Source organism: Sarcophilus harrisii, chromosome 4 (assembly GCF_902635505.1).
Source record: "Sarcophilus harrisii chromosome 4, mSarHar1.11, whole genome shotgun sequence".
Lineage (NCBI taxonomy): Eukaryota > Metazoa > Chordata > Mammalia > Dasyuromorphia > Dasyuridae > Sarcophilus > Sarcophilus harrisii.
In genome coordinates, this window is record NC_045429.1 from 290,294,329 (window position 1) to 290,300,193 (window position 5,865).

Consider the following 5,865-nt stretch of genomic DNA (forward strand, 5'->3'; position numbering starts at 1 on the left):
CTCTGCCTCCCAGAGGGAGTGTCCGTCTCATTATGGGCCGGATGATGGTTATCAGTGAAATGACAGAGCCAAGGAGGCTGTGACTTGATATGGGATCTACTTGGCCATACTTGGTATGAGATGGGAGGGTAAGCGTGAAAATGGGAAAGAGAGATACAGAGAGTCAAAGACAGAAGAGAGACAGGCAGACAGAGACAGAAAGAGAAACAGAGGCAGAAAGAAGGGAAGAAAAGAGAAAAGAAAAAAGAGAAGAATGAAAAACAGAAGAAAGAAGAGGAAGGGAAAGGAGAGGAAAAGAGAGGAGAAGAGGGGAGAGAAGAAAGGAGAGATAAAAACAAAAATGAAACTCAAATTAGGACATACAGGCTAGGATCTGCGTAGCAGAAACATTGTTCATAGAACTATATTGTTGGAATGGAGTTCATCTGGTTCAACCCTTTCATTTGAAGAAAACTGGATCTCCTGGTAATCCTTGTGATGCCCCAGGAGATCCTGTCCTCATACTAACTACCTCCTTCCTTCACCTCCCCATCTTCTGGGCTCCTCCACTTTTCTCTCCAAGTCCTCTGGTGGGGGAACCCCAAATGTCATAGAAGTCTCAGGATGCCAGAATTGGAAGAGACCCTAAAAATCTAGTTCAAGTCTCTCCTTTTTCCTGAAGTCTAGGGAGGCTAGTAATTGACAGAATTTGCATTAGGTCTTGGGCTCTAATCCTAACCTCGGATTTCTCCCCGTACATCCCGCCCCATCTTCTGTGTTGTCAATCTTAGTCTCCTCTGAGTTTGACGCCAGCAGGATAAATAAAGGTGCAAGAGATCTGCAGCAAATCGCCCAAAGGGAGTGCTAATGGGACTGCAGCGTTCTCTGGTGGCCATGCTTGGCGCCGCAGTACCTCCCTCAAGGGCTTTAGAGCTCTCTGAGCCCCAGAGGATTCGGCCCTAGCCAGGGGTGCACAGCGCCTGCGCCAGACTGAGCTGAGGGCTAGAGATCTCTCGATAGCTAGACCCACTTTTCCTGCAGAAAGTGGCGCAGGGGAAACAAGAACGCAGATTTGTGTCACAAGGCCCAGTGCCTTGCGCAGGCGTATTCTTCATTTGCCCCCTCCCTTTCTCTATTGCCTTGAACAGACAGGTCGACGGAAGCATAGCCTCTAGTATGCTTCAGGGAAAATTCCGTGCAGGGCCCGGATAGCTCAGTCGGTAGAGCATCAGACTTTTAATCTGAGGGTCCAGGGTTCAAGTCCCTGTTCGGGCGCTTCTTTTCTTTTTTGTTTTTTCAACAGTACTTGATTTAAATTTAACTTAAATTGGCCTGTTTTCTTTTTTTTTTTATTGCTTCATATATAAAATGATAAAAAATTAAAATCCCAAGGTTAATAATTTTTAAATGTATATGTGCTTTCTTTTTTTCCTATCATCAATAAGCATTCATTTTCTCTTCTCCCCTCTTATCCCTCAGGAAAAACAGGAAATCAAAACTTCTGTATGGATTAAGAGCATAGTCTAGCAAACCATATTTTGTGGACATATTTTCAAAGCAAAATTTTTCTTTTTAGGAAAGCGAGAAAATGGATGTTTGAAGAGCATTTTGTCGTTTAGAGGGAATTCTGAAATAGAAAAGAAAGTAGGGAATGAGAAATAGGGGATGAAGGGACACAGCAGAGAAAGAAGAAACGGGGGAAAGACAAAAGCCAAAGTAACTATAAAAGGCGTCTAGGAAATCACGTCCCAAAAGGTGGTTCCATGGTGTAATGGTTAGCACTCTGGACTCTGAATCCAGCGATCCGAGTTCAAATCTCGGTGGAACCTAGTATTTTCTCGTTTGCACTACGTTCCGGTTTCAATATCAGACAAAAATTCTTATAAAAAAGATTTTTTCCCCCCACATCCCAGTTTTCTAAAAAACTACGTACCTTTTAACTAAAGTCTTTCAATTCAATTGAACTGAAATCAAAATGCCTAGAAGGAACTTGTAGTATTTTGAAATTTGATAATTGAGTAATTGGGAGAAATATGAAGCCTAAAATTTGGTTTCAGAACTCTTTTTAATTTGAGAAATTTGGACTCCATTATCCTTGCATGCAGTAATTTGTTACAAACAAGTAATATATACACACACTATATATAGATATAGATAGATGCTATATATACCATAGATATATAGATATATATACAGGACCTAAGGATATAAATACAATGAAATAATTCCTACTTTCAGTGAGTTTATAGTCTAACCCTGAGACAAGTACATATATAAGTACTTTTAGAATAAATAAAGTAGTTAATTTTAAGGAGGAATTTTTCAGGAAATGTAATAGGAGAGGATTGAGCCAAATCTTAAAGGAAGATAGTGATTCGATGAGTCAGTGGGATGTGAGTCCACTTCAGGAATGAAGTAAACCAAATACAACAAAGAGATTCTTGGAGCTGTCATAGAGCCCTGGAGAATAAATGATACACAAGAACATTGGGAAAATAGGTTGAGAACAGATTGGGATGCAAAATGGAAGAGTTTAGATTTGATCTTGCTTGGAGAGGTAAAAGAAAGCTTTTGAAGGTTATTGATTGAATAAGGAAATAATGTGATCAGATTTTCACGTAGTACCTGCTCTGGGCTCACTTTTCCAACTTCTACAATTACTAATCTGAGTTCCCCAAAGAGTAGCTGCCACCTCTAGTCCTGGAAGTAGCCATGTGGTGTTCTGTAATTTTTAAGCCACCATCAGTGTGTTCCTCTAACAGTCTTTTGGTAGGATAAATTAGTTTTTAATAAGAAGATGATATGTAACTTTCCTCCCAAAGCCTAGGCAACACATGTAGCAATGGGATAACAAAATGGCTTGGTAGTCTTTTCTCCTTTCATAGAGTCCTTTAAAAAATTCCCCTTAGATTTAGTTCTCTGCAGTATGGAGATGAAATATGATCCTGTGAATTCTGAAAGGTCCAAAGAGCCATGAGAGGTCTTTTGATGAGAGTCTGTAACAGAGTTTGCAACTGCACAAGAGTAAACCCTGATGAAAGTGATGTAGAACACACTGACATAACTTCTGAGTCAGTTCTTCACTAGGATGGCTCATGAAAAATACTTCTTAAGGATAGAAAGTATCCTTACTTATCCTTTTTTTAAATTTTTAGTTGCTACTACCTCTACTGTGGATTTCAGTTAAGGTCATGATGTGTCCATCCTATTTTAGTTACTTATTCACTTAATAATACAACCGTGTCGATTTCCTTTGATGGAGTAAATAAACCAGCTGATGGCTATGACCACTACCTCTCTTTAAATCCAGTACCTTATAGCATTTCTTTGTCAAAACTCAAAAGTGAGCATCTTTTCATCTTTTAGTGACTTTTTAGTGATTTTTGAATGCATCTAGTTTCAGTAGCAATTAAAAAGACTGACAAAAAACTGTCAAAACTGACAAACTGACAGTTTGTCAAACTGACAAAAAAAAAAAAAGTCAAAGAATACCTTCTCCAAATAAAAGCATTCTTACCGTTTCTCTAAAAATCAGTTCAAATGCCAGCTCATCTAGGAAACTCTATCCCTTCACACCTCAGAGAGCACTTTTGTAACTCTGATATATTTGTAGCATTCCCTCTGTAATCACCCTCTCATCCTCACTTGCATTGGCAGTTGAATCCCTAGGAGGAATTTTTTTCGGGATCTTGTATAAACAAATGAGTATTTTGCAATGGGAGTGCCTAGGTCATTAGGAGACTAGGAGATCCATCAAAGCCATACAAAGTCCCATCAGGGACTGGAATCTAAGAGGAAAAAAAAAATCTGTTCAGGGTTCTTGGGGGTATCTTTGAGGTATTATGGCTTCCAATACAATTGTCAACAGACTTGCCCCAAGAAGGATATGCTTATCGGTCCTTTCTAACACAGCACATTGTCTTTGTGCAAAGGTAAGAAAGATCATTATACTGGTGATGTTTTATATATATATATTTATATAATGTTATATATAATTATACATATTTATATAATGCTTGGAGGAAAGAAGTATCTCTAATTTCCTGGCCCTACAAGATCATTTCTCTCTTCTAAGAGTCCTCACCAAGTTAGCTTTCAGCAAATGAAATCTTCATGGGAATCCTTTGCTCCTTTGCTCAGCTTGGGCTGACTCCTTTTGGAATTTGATGTCTAGGCTAGGAGCTCAGTCTCCTCCTATCCTGTGAAGAGCAGATCTTTGGCCTGCTTCTATAGGCCTTTAGCACATCCGATGACTTTGATGGATCTCTCAATCTTCCAGTCACCCAGGTATTCCCATTTCAGAATATTCATTCATATAATGTCAGAAAAAAATAACAAAAATAGAGGAGTCATATAAAGTGATTGGGAAAGACTTCTTATAGAAAGCAAGATTTTAGCTGGGAATTGGATGAAGTCACAGAAAGTAATTGATAGAAGTTAAGAGTATTCCAAATTTGGGTTACAGTTTTGTTCAATAAAATCAGCTGCAGTCAATCAATAAGCATCTGGAAACCTTTTAGTGTCTTAAATCTAGTGCCTTTATTATGTTAATTATCTCCTAGATATTTTGTATACTTTGTCTACTTTTGTTTACTGATATTAAGTGCCTGCTATGTGCCATGAAGGATAATATATCAAGGTGATAAGTTTGATTCATAGCAGGACTTCATGACCAAAAACAATTCTGTGATTTTTCTGTGGCTAAGATCATCCAGAGACTGATCCCAAAAGATTGGTTTTATGCTAACTTCAGGACATAGCTAGGAAAAGTTTCTCCTAATATCTTGACAGTACATATGGCATCCCTGTAAAATCCAAACTTGACACAAAGCTTAGATAAATAAAATTTGCTTTGGATGACAAAAGAGTTGGGATTCCCCAATACTTGTTGAGGACAAAATCAGTCACATTACATTTAAGAAAAATGGATACCAAAAATCTTACAACTGGCCTTAAAACATTTTTTTTAAGTGGAGAATATGGGGTTAGACTTCAGGTTGTCTGAAAAATAGTTGGGGTTTTAATGAACAACTAGATAATCATTCATAGAATATAACAACCCAAAAAATTAAGATGACATTAAGAGTAAAAAAAGGTATAGTCTCTGTCAGGAATAATGAATCCCCATTTGTACCCTGCCCTTAATATGAAAGCCATATTTTGTTCTGAGCTTACGTTTACAGTAATAATGTGGTATAATACATATAGAGGAGGAAGACTATATGAGAACTGATTGAAAGAATTGGAAATATCTAGCCAGCAGGAGGCATATTGATATATGATAATTATTTTCAAGTATTTGAAAATGTGTAAAAAGGGATTAGATTTACTCTGCTGGGTCCTAACGGGCACACAGAGGTCAGAAGTTAAAGTGAAGCAGATTTAGAGTTTGCTATTTAAAAAAAAACTTCCCACACTGAGGACATATTTCTTTTTCTCTGAATTTTGAATAAAATGTTTCCTGTATTTTCATGCCATTCTGATTGAAAGCTCAGTCTTTACCACCCCATGCTTAATTGCAAGATCCCTTGATAAAGCCGGGGGCTCTCATAGTAGCCTGTAATGTTCTCTTCTCTAAAGTATAATGTTCTCCGGAAGCAGGTTTCTCGGGGTTCTTCTGGAGGCATAATAAAGAAATAATAAATGAAAAATAAATAACAGGTGTGTAATTTGTGGAAAATCTTGTAAGAATCTTGTGTCTATTAAAATCATGTGCCTCAAGCAGCGTGATCCCGGAATGCAGAACCTGGAGCCATGAAGTTCTGAAAAATAATATGAACCCCCAATAGTTCTCCACTGCATAAAAGTAAAGGAAGCATGCGAAACTAAATTCTGGAACAATGTACACAAGCAAAATGCTTCAGAGAGCAAAAAGCGTACAAACTC

At 37.9% G+C, this 5,865-nt stretch overlaps 2 non-coding genes across 2 annotated transcripts; both read left to right on the forward strand.

Moving 5' to 3' along the window:
- Positions 1-1,181: 1,181 nt before the first annotated feature.
- Positions 1,182-1,254, forward strand: TRNAK-UUU. Its single transcript has one exon. It is a non-coding gene; the product is annotated as a tRNA-Lys (tRNA).
- Positions 1,255-1,736: 482 nt separating this feature from the next.
- TRNAQ-CUG lies at positions 1,737-1,808 on the forward strand. Its single transcript has one exon. It is a non-coding gene; the product is annotated as a tRNA-Gln (tRNA).
- Positions 1,809-5,865: the final 4,057 nt, after the last annotated feature.